This window comes from Trichechus manatus, unplaced genomic scaffold, assembly GCF_000243295.1.
Source record: "Trichechus manatus latirostris isolate Lorelei unplaced genomic scaffold, TriManLat1.0 scaffold00015, whole genome shotgun sequence".
NCBI lineage: Eukaryota > Metazoa > Chordata > Mammalia > Sirenia > Trichechidae > Trichechus > Trichechus manatus.
The window spans coordinates 5,030,129-5,047,173 of NW_004443951.1; the positions used below are offsets into that span (position 1 = coordinate 5,030,129).

The 17,045-nt window shown below is 37.5% G+C and overlaps 1 protein-coding gene across 4 annotated transcripts in view; it reads left to right on the top strand.

Moving 5' to 3' along the window:
• The window catches only part of FAF1 (Fas associated factor 1), a 573,118-nt gene that overhangs the window by 222,466 nt on the left and 333,607 nt on the right, over window positions 1–17,045 (top strand). The gene's annotated exons all lie outside the window — the stretch shown is intronic.

The following is a 17,045-nucleotide window of genomic DNA, read 5'->3' on the forward strand; positions in this document are numbered from 1 at the left end:
CAGCCTCTGGGATGGGTCCTTTCCAACCCTGAAAATCCAAAATACTTCTTCTGATACAGAATCTTAATCTGTTTTTTCTCAGAAGAATAGCTTTCCTGGTTTAAACAAGAAATATTTATAGGGAATGGTGGTTTATAATGTTTAAAATAAAGAAATGAAGCCAGTGGAAGAGTTTTTGACATTTCAAAAAATGTTATTGGAACAAAGGGGAAGAAGTATGCTTTTGAGAATTATGCTTGAGAAAAATTGGATGATATATTATTGTTCGTTTTGTTCTGGGTGATAGGTTTGATTTCTTTATTGTGTCCACTCTTTGAGGTGGACTAGATCCCCTTTTACTCTTGGGGGCAATTTTGACTTTTTGGCGCCATCTAGTGTTGACATATTTTAATAAAAGTAAGGTAACAGGCATTTTTAATATGAAATATATTAATAGTTTTTTATAAAATTAATATGGAATTTTATCCTCAGAAACGGCCCTTAATTTGACTCAATATTAGTGGGAGAACTGACGTGCTGATTTTCATTCAAGTGATCTCACCATTGCAACAATGTGCGGTATTTTGCTTGGAAATTGTTAGTACAGCTACAATATCCAGTTTTCACTACACATTTTTCTCTCTGAAAGGAAATAATTGGAATAGATTAATAGCCATTTCTGTTTTATGCGAGCAAAATCACTCCCCTGCCCCATGTTTAGTTGCCTTCCACAAGTTATAAAGGTTTAATACTATAAATTCAAATCACAAATTCCTTCCAAATGACCTTGAAAGAAGGTAATAAACTCCATATACAGTGTATTAAACTTTGGAATCTGAAGAAAAATAAAAACAACTATTCAAAATGATCTGTTTTTCAGGCATCTAAATGGCAGATAAAGTGTTTGTAAATCTTTTTTCAGTTTATTGGAGTGTAGCTGACTAAACGGCATGACCTTTTGCCAATTCTTTCTCTCCTAGACAGACCAAAATCCATTAAGAGTAATTGCTGACTAAGGTTTGAGATAGGCTTTTTTCTTTTTTGTAACTTTCTTTTTCACTAAGCACTGGAAAGTTCTAGAGAAAGGTTGCTGTTAATAGCAAATATGCAAAGACAGTTATTATATTCAAAACAACATTTGACATATCCAGATTAATGTACAAAATAAATTGTTAGGTGAAGTGGTTCATGTTAATATACAACCATGTGAATGGAAAACACTATAATTTCTAGTATAAAGGTAGGCATTATCACGTAAAATAAAGTTAATGTGTATAACAGATGAGGAAATCTACTTTTAAGAGCTACATCTCTGACTGGTTAGTTTTTCTGAAACTATTCAAACCTGGGAAAACATTGAGATTTTTGTTGGTAGGAACCTTGTATGAGCTATAAAAAATTGTAAGAACTTCCGCTTCTGCCCTTGAAGGAGTAACTGGTGTGGGACTTCCTCTCCTACTGTAAGCAGCTAGAAAACTAGACAAAATGCGCTGCTTAACCTCCATTGGGGCAACGTCTAACCACATATATGTCCATGGCCCCATATGGTTATAATAGAGTTCAGAAATCCCAGTTGGAGGACATAGTGGACTGTACTTTGCTAAGTACTGTAGATCCTATCTACCTCTCACTAGCTCTCCTGGTCCTGTGTCTGCCTGGCCCTGGGGCAGCAGGAGGAAGGGGTCTTGGCGCCCTTCCATGGCTGCCTGTCCCACAATGCTCTCCTCAGACGGGGACCTCACAGATGCCACTGGAGCTGTGGAGGGGGCCGCTGCCCCACTTGGCCAGGGCGACCTGTGCGTGCGTCACGCCTGGGCCAGAGGCTGTGGTTCCTTCTGCAATGGCAGTCAGGGTTCCAGTGGTGGTGGGAAGAGCAGGAAAGGCTGCAGGGGGAGGAGGAGAAGGGGCAGATGGGGCTGGAAGAGTTTACTGCCCATTAGAGGGGGTAGGGAAGGCAGGTAGGGAGGAAGGAAGGAAAGGGAGGGGAGCCTGAGGCCTGGGCCTTGGAGACCAGCCGGTGACTAGGCGGTGACCACACAGGACTGGGGTGGTGGTGGCGCCGTCCTTTGGCACAGTGGAGGCATGGGGCCCGGACCTGCCTGGTGACTGTCCTGCATGCCTCTCTCTTGTGTATAATATGGTGTTCACACAATGTCCAAATCATATAATGTTCTATTTCACAGAAGTTATGGTAGACGTTAAACTACATATCTGTATATGAAATAAGTTTTTAGACTTTGAGCAACAGACAGCACAGGCCTGTGATCGCTGAGAAAGGGAAAGGTAAACCCTACAGTTGTCCCTGATTTCTGCCTGGAGGAAATTTCTGGACTACCAATGCAGGAGAAAGGAACTCAAGCAGAGCCCAACAGGTTGGCTGAGTTGAAGAAAAGAGTTAGGAATTCCATGAAACTGAGATGACTGAAATGTACAGGGTGGAGAGCTACAAAGAAAAAACTCCAGAAATCTGGGCCATGGTCCCCTCAAATCTTTGTCTGAATCATAATCTGTACATTTAGGGTAAGATAAACAATTCCCTGAGCTCATAGGCAGGGCTAGGAGACTATTGAATTTCTTTCAGCCAGAGTAAAGAGACTTTGTTGAACATTTGAGACAACTAGTAGAGACCCCATAAGGGTAATATTTTCTATATTTTTAATTAAAATGTAAAAAAATAATTATTAACTAATAAATAACAATACGTCCATTACATGTTAACATAAATAAAGTTTTTTAAATGAAAAACAATTTTCTTAAAAAAAAGTGACATTGTTTTACATTTTATAGACTCTTCAACATCAGTCTATATAGAAGACAGCTGGATTTTTATATTTGCTTCTCCATCCATTCTGTTCAATATGTTAATTCTGTTCATATATGTGAAGTATGTGAAGAAAATGCAGCCTCAAACAGATATGCAGGTGGAAAAGGGAGAAATATTTTAATAGCCTTTTCAGATAATTGTAGATATTCTTATGTGATACTACACCAAAACTAGGCAAATGATAATTTCTAAAAGATTAATTGCATTGTGAAATCTGAAGCAACACAATGAAATTTTAGTATTCTGTTAACATTGAAATCTATTAGAATATCTTACTACTGGAATGCAAGATTTTGTTATACCATAAATTGGTTATTTGGAATATAGTTATATAGATATATGATAGTAATAAATCCCATTTGTTAATATCACCACTGATCTCACATAAAAATATTTAAGTATTTGAGAGACTATCAGGCACATAGTGACAGATACAAATTAAAAAACAATTTTTTTATTGTACTTTAGATGAAGGTTTGCAGAACAAATAGTTTCTCATTAAATAGTCAGTACACATATTGTTTTATGACATTGGTTAACAACCCCACAACATGTCAACACTCCCTTCTCAACCTTGGAGGAACTTTTTTTTGGTGAAAATATACATAGCCGAAGTTACACCATTTCAAAAGTTTCTGCATGTACAATTTAGTGACGTCCATCCCCGGTTGAACGGTGAACTTTGGGAGTGACTTCACCACTTAGCTAAAAGGGTGTCTGGGGGCCGTACTCTCGGGGTTTCTCCAGTCTGTCAGGCTAGTAAATCTGGTCTTTTTTTTTGTGAGTTAGAATTTTTTTCTACATCCTTTTCCAGCTCTGTCCAGGATCCTCTATTGTGATCCCGGTCAAAGCACTCGGTGGTAGCCGGGCACCATCTAGCTGAACTGGACTCATTCTGGTGGAGGCCGTGGTAGCTGTGGTCCATTAGTCCTTTGGACTAATCTTTTCCTTGTAGCTTGCTCTCTTCATTCTCCCTTACTCCTGAAGGGGTCAGACCAGTGGAGTATCTTAGATGGCTACTCACATACTTTTAAGACTCCAGATGCTACTCACCAGGGTAGAATGTAGAATTTTCTTTATAAACTGTTATGCCAGTTCAGCTAGATGTTCCCAGAGACCATGGTCCCCACACCCCTCTGCCCAGCAATTCAGTCCCTCAGGAAGTTTGGATGTGTCTATGGAGCTTCCATGACCTTTCCTTGTACAAGTTGTGCTGATTTCCCCAGTATTGTGTACTGTCTTACCCTTCACCAAAGTTACCACTTATCTATTGTCTATTTAGTTCTCCCCCACCCCTCCCATCCCTCGTAACCAAAAAGATTTTTCTTTTTGTGTGTAAACTTTTACATGAGTTTTTACAGTAGAGGTCTCATACAATATTTGCCCTTTTGTGATTGACTTATTTCACTCAGCATAATGTCTTCCAGTTTTATCCATGTTATGAGATGCTTTGCAGATTCATTATTGTTCTTTATTGTTGCATAATATTCCATTGTGTGTATGTACCATAGTTTGTTTATCCATTCATCTGTTGATGGGCATCTAGGTTGTTTTCATCTTTTTGCTGTTGTGAACAGTGCTGCAATGAATATGGGTGTGCATATGTCTAGTCATGTGACAGCTCTTATTTCTCTAGGATATATTCCTAGGAGTGGGATTGCATTTTGCAGTGCTTTTTTTTTGTGGTGTGTACGTTTTCTTTGTTCCTCTTACTCTTCTGTGCTGAGTTCCTTTTGTTTGTGCATTTTTTTTTTCATTTCTTTTGTTCTTGTAGGTTTTGTTTTTACTGAGACTTTATGTTTTTCTTCTTTATTTTGATGAGTAGATTTGTTACCTTTCTTTGTGGTGGAAATTTACCCTTATCTTCCTAGATTTGAACTGGTCTATTATTACTTAGTATTGCCTTGCCTTCCTCTCCATTGGAAGGTTCTATACCTACACCATTTATTCCTTCTTTTATTGTTCCAATGCTGTTATCATTTACAGAGTAACCTCTCTGGTTCCTTTTTGTAGTTCTTTTGGTTCTGCATAGTCCTTAAGAGTTCATTTCCTAGGTTGGTATTTGGCTAGTACAATTCTGTGTCCTGTATTCAGCCTGTGGTCTGATGTTATTTGTTCTAAGATCGAAGGACTCCCTTCAATAAGTCTTGTAAGTTTGGTTTGGTTTTTACATAGTCCTTTAATTTCTGTTTCTCTAGAAATGACCTAATTTCACCATCATATTTGAATGAGAGTTTTGCAGGATATATTATTCTTGGCTGGCAATTTTTTACTTTCAAGGTTTTATTTTGCCTTCTTGCCTGTGTGGTTTCTGCCGAATAATCCGAGCTTAGTCTTATTGTTTCTCCTCTGTATGTGACTTTTTGTTTTTTCTCGAGCAGCTCTCAGGATTCTTTGTTTGTCTTTGGATTTAGCAAGTGTGATTATGATATGCCTTGGTGATTTTCTTTTGGGGTCTATCCTATATAGGGTTCATTGAGCTTCTTGGATTGTCAGCTTTTCATCTTTAATGATTTTGGGGAAGTTTTCTGTTAGCAGTTCTCCAGTGATCCTCTCTGTGTTTTCTGTTTTCTCCCTCTATTCTGGAACTCCGATCACTCTCAGATTTTTGCTTTTGAGTGTATCCCCATAATTCTCAGGGTCTCTTCATTTTTCTTCGTTCTTTTTTCTGATTTTTCCTCAGAGTTGTATCCAAGTGTTTGTCTTCAATTTCACTGATCCTATCTTTCATCATTTCAAATCTGCTCCTCAGCCCTTCTATGACACTGTCCACTTCTGAAATCTTGTTGTTTATCTTTTGGATTTCTAATTGTTGTTTTTGTATGATTTCTAGTTGTGAATTTATTTTAGCATTTTGTTCCTGTATTATTTTCTTGAATTATTCCATTTTTTGTCTGTATTTTCCATGAATTTGTCTGCCACTTCCATGAATTTGTCTATTTTTTCCTCATTTTTGTCTGCTTTTTGCTTCACCTCTCAGATAATTCTGAATATTAGAGATTTAAATTCCCTATCAGTTAGGTCTAGTGCCTTTTCTTCTACTGGAAGGTCATCTGGTGTTTTATTTTGGATGCCTACTGGAACCATCGTGTCCTGTTTATGTAAATGTTTTGATATTGTCTGCTGTCTTCGGGGCATTCAGTGGTTATTTTCCTCATTTATTGATTGTAGATTTGTTTGTTTTATCCTGCTTTTTTGTTTTATTTGGTTATGTCTGAGCAGGCAGGCTGTGCATTCTTCGTTGTTTGCTCGTCTGTGGGCACAATACTTTTCACCTCCTTCTCCAATGGGAAGGGTCATTCAGTCAGGTATGGTACAGCAGGGCATGTCCAGCTGAAGGAGAGTTTCTAGGATGGGTTGTTTGTGGCATATACCAGGGCTGACAGTGCAGACTGGGAATCAGTGCCTGGCAGGTTCTTGTAGGCCATGCCTGTGCTGCTTGTGAGGTTCAGCGCACGGTGTAGGTAGACAGGAAGGAGAGGGTAGATTGTGATGTGTGGAGCTAAGATGGGTATGGGAAAGAGGATAGAGAGGAGAGAGGAACAGGAGCCCAAAACAAACAAACAAAAAAGAGTGCTAAGGGAGCTTCTTATTGGAGTGGAGAGATGAGAGACTGAGAAATGGGGAAAAGCAAAAATGAAATAAAAGAAAAAGGGTAAAAGAAAAAAAAGAACAAATCGAGAAACTGGAAATGAAGAAAGGCAAAAAAGGAATAAGAGAAGGAAACAAAACAAAGAAACCAAAAAAAAGAAAAAAAAAGAAAAAAGAAAGCCCCCAGGGATGTCCCTGTGCTTCTGCACAGAGTAAGGGAGTAGCTTCCAAGCTGTGCACTACTGCCTGGCTAGAAGGGGCTCCCAAGCCGAGAAAAGAAAAGGAAAATAAACAAACAAATCAAAACAGAACAAATCAGAGCAAACAAACAAACAAAAACCTCAGGGGTCCCACCAGCATGACGGCACGGGCCAAGAAACAGTTTCACAGTAGAGCGGTGTTTTCGCAGCTTTCAGGAAGAAGCAAAGATGGCACACAGAGCCAGGTATTTGAGAGAAAGGAGGGTGAGGTGGTGAGAGGTAAGGATGAAATCTAAAAAAGCGGAGAAAAGCAACACCAGCAGCCAACAAAAGGCACTCGGAGCCAGCCAGTGCGGAATCCAAGCGACACCAGGGTGAAGCTTGTGCTTCCTGGCCAAGAGACTGTGGCTGCAGGAAGCAGAGGAGGCTAAGTGGGGGTGAAGAAGGATGGGGGGTAGGAAAGCATATTATCGCTGTTATCGGTTGTTCTGTTTCCTGCTGGAAGCTCCATGAAGCTGCATTGTTGTACCCCCTGTTCGCTGATCTCTGATAGGAGTCCAAGATGGTGGATCTGTGCTGCGGTAGCTGATAGGGGACCTCTGCATGTATCTCTCCTTGCTGTCTGTTTTCGGTCAGTTTCTTACTACGTTTGGTGCTTGACTGAGTTCTTTATCTCTTCATTTGATGCTTAGGGTTTCAGGATTGACATGTGACTCTGTTTGACTTAGTTTTTCTGATCTTTGCTGCGGAGGGACAGCGTGGCGCTTCTGACTCTAGTGCCATGTTGCCCAGAAGACGTGAGGAAACTTTTGAGGGTGATAGATATGTTCGTTATTTCGATTGTACTTACGGTTTCACGGGTATACACATATGTCAGAACTCATCAAGTGGTACATTTTAGTATGTGCAGTTTATTTTGTCTCTTTTTTTAAAAAAGAAAAGCTCTTTTTAAAAAGGCTGACTTCACTGTCCCAAACCCAAATGTAGATTCTTGTGCTTGAGAAGACCACCGCTTCTCTAAGATGGAGATAACAGATATAAATTTTACAAAATTTGTATTTTAGTTTGAAGGCTCAAATTTTATCATTGACAACAAATACTGTCAGTTGTTTTCCTTGATTTGATAGACTCACTTTGTCTATTTTGAGAAAACAACTCCGAATACCAGTTTGTTAGTCATTTGTTCCAGGAAAAATGGTGTTATGTGAAAAAAATAGTTCATCTCACAGCTCAAACAAGTTTTCCCTCCAGACAACCATTCTGCTTCAATACACTGCAGAAGTGCTTTAGGGATACTTCTCATTTCGTCACATACAATATTAAAAGGGTCAAGATTTAATAAAAGTAATAATTTTGGTTGCTTAAGTGCAGGTGATTTTTTTTTTTTAATGTGAGTGTATAGTGGTAAAGAATATAAAACAGTGACCAATGGTTTAGTTTAGTACTACTGCTTTGATTGGTGCTAAGGTTCTGGCAGTTTTACCTACCATTACTTTTGCACCTTTAGTCTTAAGGAAACCCAGGAATCTGTGAACTATACTTTTGAGAATCACTGCTCTAGATCCACCTCAAAAGAGCTTGAAAAGAAATCTCAAAAGGATCAACCTGATCTGCATGAAAATTAAATGCCTACCAAAATAAACTTCAGCATTCTTCAAAGGCAAACCACTAAACAGAGATACTCATTAATGTAACTTTCATAATGTCTGGCCTCTAGTCAAAAACTAGTAGACACGAGAAGCACCAAAATGTGACTCAGAACCCAGAGGAAAATTAAAAAATAAAAATACTTCCATAAATTGCAGAGGTAATGGAATTAGTAGACAAGGATTTTAAAACATTGATTATAAGTATGCTTAAGGATTTAAAGGAAATTAAGAACTTAATGAGGAAAGAAATAAAAATATTGAAAAAGAACCAAATGAAACTTGTAGAGCTAAAAAAATATAATATCTGCATTAAAAAATTTATTGGATGGGTTTAGCAGATTAGATGCTGCTGAAGAAAAGATTAATGGATTTGAAGATATCCCAATAAAAACAGAGCAAACTGAGGCATACAGAGCAAAAATACTGGGGGATGAAAGAATGGAGCCTGAGTAATCTGTAGGGAAATATAATAGAAGGAAGAGTGGGAACGGGAAATTTTAAAGCAATAATAGCCAAAAACTGGACATATTGGATAATAACTATAAACTCACAGATCTAAGAAGCTTAGTAATCTGAAGCAGGAATAACTTGAAGGAAACCTCATCATGGCACATGATAATCAAATTGCTGAAAATAGAAAAAAAATCTTAAAAGCAGCCAAGGGAGGTGGGGAGGGAGGAGAAACTGATTCTATTTAGGGGAATAGAGATTTAAAAAAAAAATGACTACAAATTTCTTACCAGAAGTGATGTAAGCCAGGAGACAATGCAATAATCTTTTTTTAAAGTGGTTAAGGAATAAAATGTCAACCTAGAATGCTTTTTCTAACAAAAATATCTTTCCAAAATGAAGACTAAATAGATACTTCTCAAACAAACAAAAAACTATAAGAACTGTTAACAGAAGTTCCTTAGGCTGAAAATGATACCAGATGGAAAATTAGAAACAAAATGAAGAACATCACAAATGGTGAATATTTGGTTAAATATAAAAGATATATTTAAAAAATTTTGAAAAGGTGATTGACACTTCAATGGCAATGTATTGTGTGATTTTTAAAATATATAGAAGGTATGCAACAGTAACACAAAAAGAAGGGGGAATGGAAGCATACTGTTGTAAGGTGAAATTGTATATTATTTGTAAGGTAGATTGTGTTAGCCTAAAAATGCATATTAGATCAATTATAATGAAACCTGTGAGAGCAGGAACTCGATGGGATTGCCTTATTTTTCCTGGTCCCACAAATTTTCTGCTTTTGACAGGGTGCAGTCACCACTTTTCTGTAACTCTCTATTTAGTGGAAAATATTTGAGTTTTACTTCTTGGACAAGTTTCTGCCTTACACAGGTTCCGGCTTACACAGGTTTTACTGTACTAAACAAATAAAACATAGATAATACCTATTATGCCAAGGGTTGAGATGAAATGGAATACTAAAAACTATTCAGTAAATCCAAATGAAGGCAGGAAAAGATCATTAAAAAAATAAAAATCAGATAGGATAAATAGAAAACAAATAGTAAGATAATTACAATTAATATAAAAAATCTAACATTCTAATTAGATTGTCAGACTGGATTAAAAAGGAGAACCCAATTATATGGTATGTACAAGAAACCTACTTTAAATATAAAGCATAGAATTGAAAAATATATCTATGAAAACAGTAATCATTAAAAAGCTGGAGAGGCTGGGCTATGTGAATATAAGGGAAAGTAGAGTTCTGGACAAGGAATATTTGGAGGGATAAATGATGACATTTCATGGTGATGAAAATATCAGTTCAGCAAGGAAGACGTAAGTATCCTGAATGAGTTTCAAAATATATGAAGCAAAAACTGATGGAACTGAGAGGAGAAATGGACAAATTCACAAATGGTAACTGCAGCACTCCTCTCTCTCAGTAATGTACAAAACAAGGGATGGAAAATCTGTAAGCATATAGAAAATCTCAGCAATATATCAGCTGATTTGACTGAATTGAAATGTATATAATGCTTCTCATAGTAACAGCAGAATACATATTCTTCTCATGTATGGTTGATACATTCATTAAGGTAGAATATATGCTTAGCCATAAAACAAGTCACAATAAGCTAAAAAAACATATGATGTGTGTTCTCTGACAACAGTGCAATTAACTTAGAAACATAAAACCTGGAAATTCTCAAAATATTTGGAAATTAAACAGCATATTTCTAAATGAATTATAGGTCCTAGAAGAAATTAAAAGGAAAATTTGAAAATATTTTGAACTGAATTATGATGAAAACACAGCATATCAACATTTGTTTGATGCTGACAAACTTGTATTTAGAGGGAACTTACGGATCAAAAGGAGGCCTGGTGGTGGCCGTGGTTAAGTGCTCAGCTGCTAACAGAAAGTCAGTGGTTTGAACCCACCAGCCCCTTCGCAGGAGAGATGTGGCAATTTGCTTCTGTAAAGATTACAGCCTTGGAAACGCTGTGGGGCAGTTCTACTCTGTCCTATAAGGTCGCAATGAATTGGGATTGACTCGAAGGCAATAGGTTTTTTTGGTTTATGGTTCAAATGCTTATTTACAAAAGAAGAAATTTCTCAAAGTAATAATCAAAGCTTCCATGTAAAGAAGTTAGAAAACTTAACTATTTCCCCTCCTCCACTTCAGCTTCCAGCCAAGATGAAATAACAGGAATTGGATTTGCCCTTCACACCTAAAGCACCTTAAAAAAACCACGCAAAAGGATTGAAGGGAAACATGGCTGAAAATGTCCGTTACCACCAACCAGATTGAAAAACCTCATAATTCTTTTATTTTATTTTTATTTTTTCCCATACAAAAATTTATTCATACATTGCTATGTGGCTGTAATTGCTCTCCCCGTACTGTGACAGCACATTCCTCCTTTCCACCCCTGATTCCCCATGTCCATTCAGCCAGCTTCTAACCCTCTCTCCCTTCCCATCTAACCTCTGGACAGAAGCTGCTCATTTAGTCTCTTGTGTCTACTTGAGCTAAGAGGCATACTCCTCACGAGTATCACTTTATGTCCCACAGTCCAGTCCGATCCCTGTCTGAAGAGTTGGCCTTGGAAATTGTTTTAGTTCTGGGCTGATAGAGAATCCAGGGGCCATGCTTTCCAGGGTGCCTCCAGTCTCAGACCATTAAGTCTGGCCTTCTTACTAGAATTTGAGTTCTGCACCCCACCTTTCTCCTGCTCCATCCAGGACTCTCTGTTTTGTTCCCTATCAGGGTGGTCATTGGTGGTAGACGGGGACCATCTAGTTCTTCTGGTCTCAGGCTGATGAAGTCTCTTGTTTATGTGGTCCTTTCTGTCTCTTGGGCTACTACTTTCCTTGTGTCTTTGGTATTCTTCATTCTCCTTTACTCCAGGTGGTTGGGACCAATTGATGCATCTTAGATGGCCGCTTGCAAGCTTTTAAGACCCCAGATGCCACTCACCAAAGTAGGATGCAGAACATTTTCTTAATCAGCTTTGTTATGCCAGTTGACCTTGATGTCCCCTGAAAGCATGGTCCCCAGACCCCTACCCCGGCTACTTTATCCCTCAAAGTGTTTGATTGTATTCAGGAAACTCCTTAGCTTTGGTTTAGTCCAGTTGTGCTGACTTCCCCTGTAATGAGTGCTGTCCTTCCTTTCACCTAAGATAATTCTTACCTACTATCTGGTTAGTAAATAACCCTCCCTACCCTCGTAACCATCAAAGAATGTTTTCTTCTGTGTTTAAACCTTTTCTTGAGTTCTTATAATAGTGATCTTATATAATATTTGTCCTTCTGTGACTGACTAAATTCACTCATTATAATAACCTCCAGCTTCCTCCATGTTATGTTTCATGGCTTCATCGTTGTTTATTGTTGTGTAGTATTCCATTGTGTGGATATACCATAATTTGTTTATCCATTCGTCTGTTGATGGGCATCTAGGTTGTTTCCATCTTTTTGCTATTTTGAACAGTGCTGCAGTGAACATCGGTGTGCATATTATCTATACGTGTGATGGCTCTTAGTTCTCGAGGATATATTCCAAGGAGCGGGATAGCTGGATCGTATGGTACTTCTATTTCTAGCTTTTTAAGGAAGCGCCAAATCGATTTCCAAAGTGGTTGTACCATTTTACATTCCCACCAACAGTGTATAAGTGTTCCAGTCTCTCCACAACCTCTCCAGCATTTGTTATTTTGTGTTTTTTGGATTAATGCCAGCCTTGTTGGGGTGAGATGATATCTCATTGTAGTTTTGATCTGCATTTCTCTAATGGCTAATGATCATGAGCATTTCTTCATGTATCTGTTAGCCACCTGAATATCTTCTTTGGCAAAGTGCCTGTTTGTATCCTTTGCCCATTTTTTAATTGGGTTATTGGTCTTTTGTTGTTGAGGTTTTGCAGTTTCTTGTAGATTTTAGAGATTAGACGCTGATCGGATTTGTCGTAGCCAAAAATTTTTTCCCAGTCTGTAGGTTGTCTTTTTACTCTTTTGGTGAAGTATTTGATGAGCATAAGTATTTGTTTTAGGAGGAAAACCTCATAATTCTTGGGGCATTAAATAGATTACTTAAAAGGGTCTTGTCTCAGTTGTAGGGAATTATTAGCTCTAGATTAACTACTGCTTTGGTGTTGAATATTAAATCTTAAAAGCAAGACCTGAAAGAAGTAAACTGTTTCCAAGTAATTTAACTGTATCCTACAATAAAGCTCAAGAATATTTATAGGTATACGAAAATAGCTAACATCCAACAAGGTAAAAATCACACTGTCTGGTATCCAATAAAAATTACCAGTCATACAAAGAAGGGGGAAATCCTTGATCCATAAGGGGGAGAGAAATTAATAAATTGACACCTACCCAGAATTAACATAGATGTTAGAATTAGCAGAGAAGGACATTAAACATTATAACTGTATTATCTATGTGCAAAAAAGAAAAGACTGAATTCTGAGTCATGGAAAATATAAAAATGACCCCCAAACTTCCAATGAAGAAACTTCTAGAAGTGATGTCTGGGATGAAAAACACACCAGAGGAGATTAGCAGCAGATTAGACACCAAAGAAGAAAAGATTAGTGAACTCAAAGACATCTCAGTAGAAACCAATCTGGAAAACAGTAATACACTGAGCATGGCTTTCCTAGGTATTTACTCAAGAGAAATGAATGCATATACCCATACAATGACTGTGTACATTATTTGTTAATAGCCCCAAACTGGAAATATCCCCAAATATCCAAACCAAAAAAAACAAACCTATTGCTGTCGAGCTGTTTCCGACTCATAGCGACCCTATAGGACAGAGTAGAACTGTCCCATAGGGTTTTCAAGGAGCAGCTGATGGATTCAAACTGCCAACCTTTTGGTTAACAGCTGCACTCTTAACCACTGTGCCACCAGCGCTCCCCCAAATACCCATTAACGTTTAAATGCATAAATAAATTGTGGTATATCCATACAGCTGAATATTACTCAGCAGTAAAAGGGATAGACTATTGTTATGTGCAACGGTGTGAAAGAGTCTCAAACAAATTATGCTGAGTGAAAAAAGCCAAATGAAAAGAGTATATTCTGTAATTCTATTTACAGAAAATTCATACTAATCTGTAGTGACAGAAATTAAATCAGTGGTTCCCTGGATGGGGATGAGGTGGAGGTAGCAAGGAGAGGCAGTTGGGGGAAATTACCATGGGGCAAAAGAAAACTTTTGGGGGTGTTGGTTAAGTTTATTTTCTTGATTATGGTGGTAGCTTCACAGTTGTGTACATTTGTCAAAACTTATCAAATTGTAGGTTTTTAGAATGTACAATTTATGTCAATCATACCTTAATAACGCTGTTAAAAACTACACATACACACACACACACACACACACACACAAAGAGACAATAAAATAAAAGAGGAACAAATCAAATGTAAAGTACAGGAGGAAAATAACATACATATAATAGCAGAAATCAATAACATAGAAAATGGATAAAAGAGAAAATCAGTGCAACAAAAAGCTTGTCTTTTGAAAAGATCAATAAAATAAATAATTCTCTTGCTAGGTTGAACAAGAACAAAAGAGAGAAAAGACAGTTTATTCCTAATAGGAATGAAAGAGGTAACCTACAGATATTAAATTGATTATAAAGCAATATTAAAAACAAATTTATGCCAGTAAAGTTGGATGAAACTTAAATATGTTAGAAAACTTATTTAAAAGACACAAATTACCACAACTGACACATACAAAATCTGAATAGCTCTCTATATAATATATAAATTCAATTGATAATCGAAACTTTTCTCACAAAGAAAATTATAGGCCCAGATGGCTTCACAGATGAATTCTACTTAATATCTAAGGAAGAAATATTACCAATCCTTCATAAAATAGAGAAAAATAGAACATTTCCCAACTCCTTTTATGGGGCCAGCATTACTCTAATACCAAAACCAGACAAAGGCATTACAGGAAACAGAAACTACAGACTAATATTTCTTACAAATGTAGAGGCAGAAATTTTTTACAAAATATTTGGTAGTCGAATCCAGTAAATATAAAATATAATACATCATAGTCAAGTGAGCTTTATCCCAAGGAATGCAAGGCTTGTTTAAGATTTGGTAATTTGTCATTGTAATTCACCATATTAGTATAATAAATGAGAAATCCATTTGATCATTTCAGTAAATGCAGGAAAAAGCATTTGATAGTATTCAACACCCATTTCATGATAAAATTAAACTCACAGTAAAGTAGGAATACAAGGGAACTTTCTCAGCTTGATAAAAGATGTTGCTGAAGAACATACAACTAATGAAATACTTTATAATGAAAGACTGAATGCTTCCTTCTTAAGACCAAGAGTAACACAAGGTCCACGCATAACATGTCTATTTAACACTTTATAGAAGATATGCAGATGGCCAGTTAAGCACATGAAAAGATGGTTAGTGTCAGTTGTTGGTTGCTGTTGAGTCAGTTCCAACTCATGGTGGCCTCCATGTGTGCAGAGTAGAGCTGCTCCATAGGGTTTTCAGTGCTGTGACCTTTCAGAAGCAGATCTCCAGGTCTGTCTTCTGAGGTGCCTCTGGGTGAGTTCAAACTGCCAACCTTTCAGCTAGTAGTTGAGCGCTTAACCATCTGTGCCACCCAGGGATTCAGTGTCAGCAGTAATTTTTAATCATTAGGGACTACAAATTGAAACCACAATGAGAAACCATGCCCACTAGAATGACTGAAATTAAAAAGACTGAAAATTCCAATTGTTAGCAGGGATGTGGAGCATCTGGAACTTTGATAAAAGCAAGATGGTACAATCACTTTGGAAAATAGTTTGGCAGTTTTTTATAAAATTAAACACTATACAATCCATCAGTTCCATTCCTAGGTATTTACTCAGGGAAATCAATACACATGTTCACAACCGGGTTTACACAATAATGTTCATAAAAACAAAAACAGGAAAAAAACAAACGCATTGCCATTGAGTCCATTCCGACTCATATCGACCCTATAGAACAGAGTAGAACTGCCCCACAGGGTTTGCAAGGAGTGGCTGGTGGATTCGAATAATGTTTATAGCAGCTTTAATTACAATAGGGAGAAACAAGAAACAATACAAATGTTCATCAACTGGTGATTGGATAAACAAATTGTGCTATATCCACATGTATTAGTTTTTTGTTGCTGAGTAACAAATTACCCCAAAATTTAATGACTTAAAACAACAGTATTTGTAATCTCATAGTTTATCTAGAACAGGAATCCAGGCATGGCTTAGCTGGGTCCTCTACTTCAGGTCTCTCATGTACTGCTGTCAAGGTGTTGACTTAGGGCTATAGTGATCTCAAGGCTCGAGTACAGAAAGATCCGCTTCCAAGCTCACTCACGTGGTTGTTGGCAGGATTCCTTTCTTTGTGGGCTGTTGAACCGAGGGCCTCAGTTCCTCACTCATTGTTGGTTAGAGGCTGCCCTGAGTTCCATGGATATTATTCATGGATAATAAATTTATTCATCACCCCCAAAAGTTTTTTGTGCTCCTTGGTAACTCTGTATAAGGTATTCCAACAAGGCAACTGGCTTCATCAGAGCAAGCAAGTGAAGAGGACAAGAGAGGAGATACTAGCAAAATGGAAGTCACAGTCTTTTGAAACCTTATCTAGGAAATGACATCCTATCACCTTGACTGTATTCTCTTTTCCAGGAGCAAATATCTAGGTACAGCCTACCCTCAGGGGGAGGGAATTACACAAGGGCATGAATACCAGGAGGGTAAGGATCATTAGAAGTCCTTTTATAAGCTACCTATCACACCATACAGTGGAATATTATTCATCAGTGAAAAGGAACTAATTGATACCACGTAACAACATGGATGAATCTCAAAAACATTATACTGAGGAAAATAACACAGACAGAGAAGAGAATAGACAAAGCTAATTTTTAGAATCAGAAGGAGGATCATGGTTGTGGTGGAGGCAGAGTTTTGTTTCAGAGGTGTACGAGTGAACTTTTTGTGATATGGGAAATGTTCTTTATCTTGAATGTGGTGGTGGTTATAACGGTGCATATATTTGTCAAACCTCATCAATGAATTTTATTTTATGTAAATTATATTCCAATTAAATTGATTTTTAAAAAAGTATATGCTATTAGATTCAAAGGACTGTTTTTTTTTTTTTAAATTATAGTGAGTATGTACATAACAGGAGCCCTGGTGGTGCAGTGGTTAAGAGCTATGCCTGCTAACCAAAAAGTTGGCAGTTCCAATCCACTAGCTGCTCCTTCTGTTCTGTCCTGTAGGGTCACTATGAGTT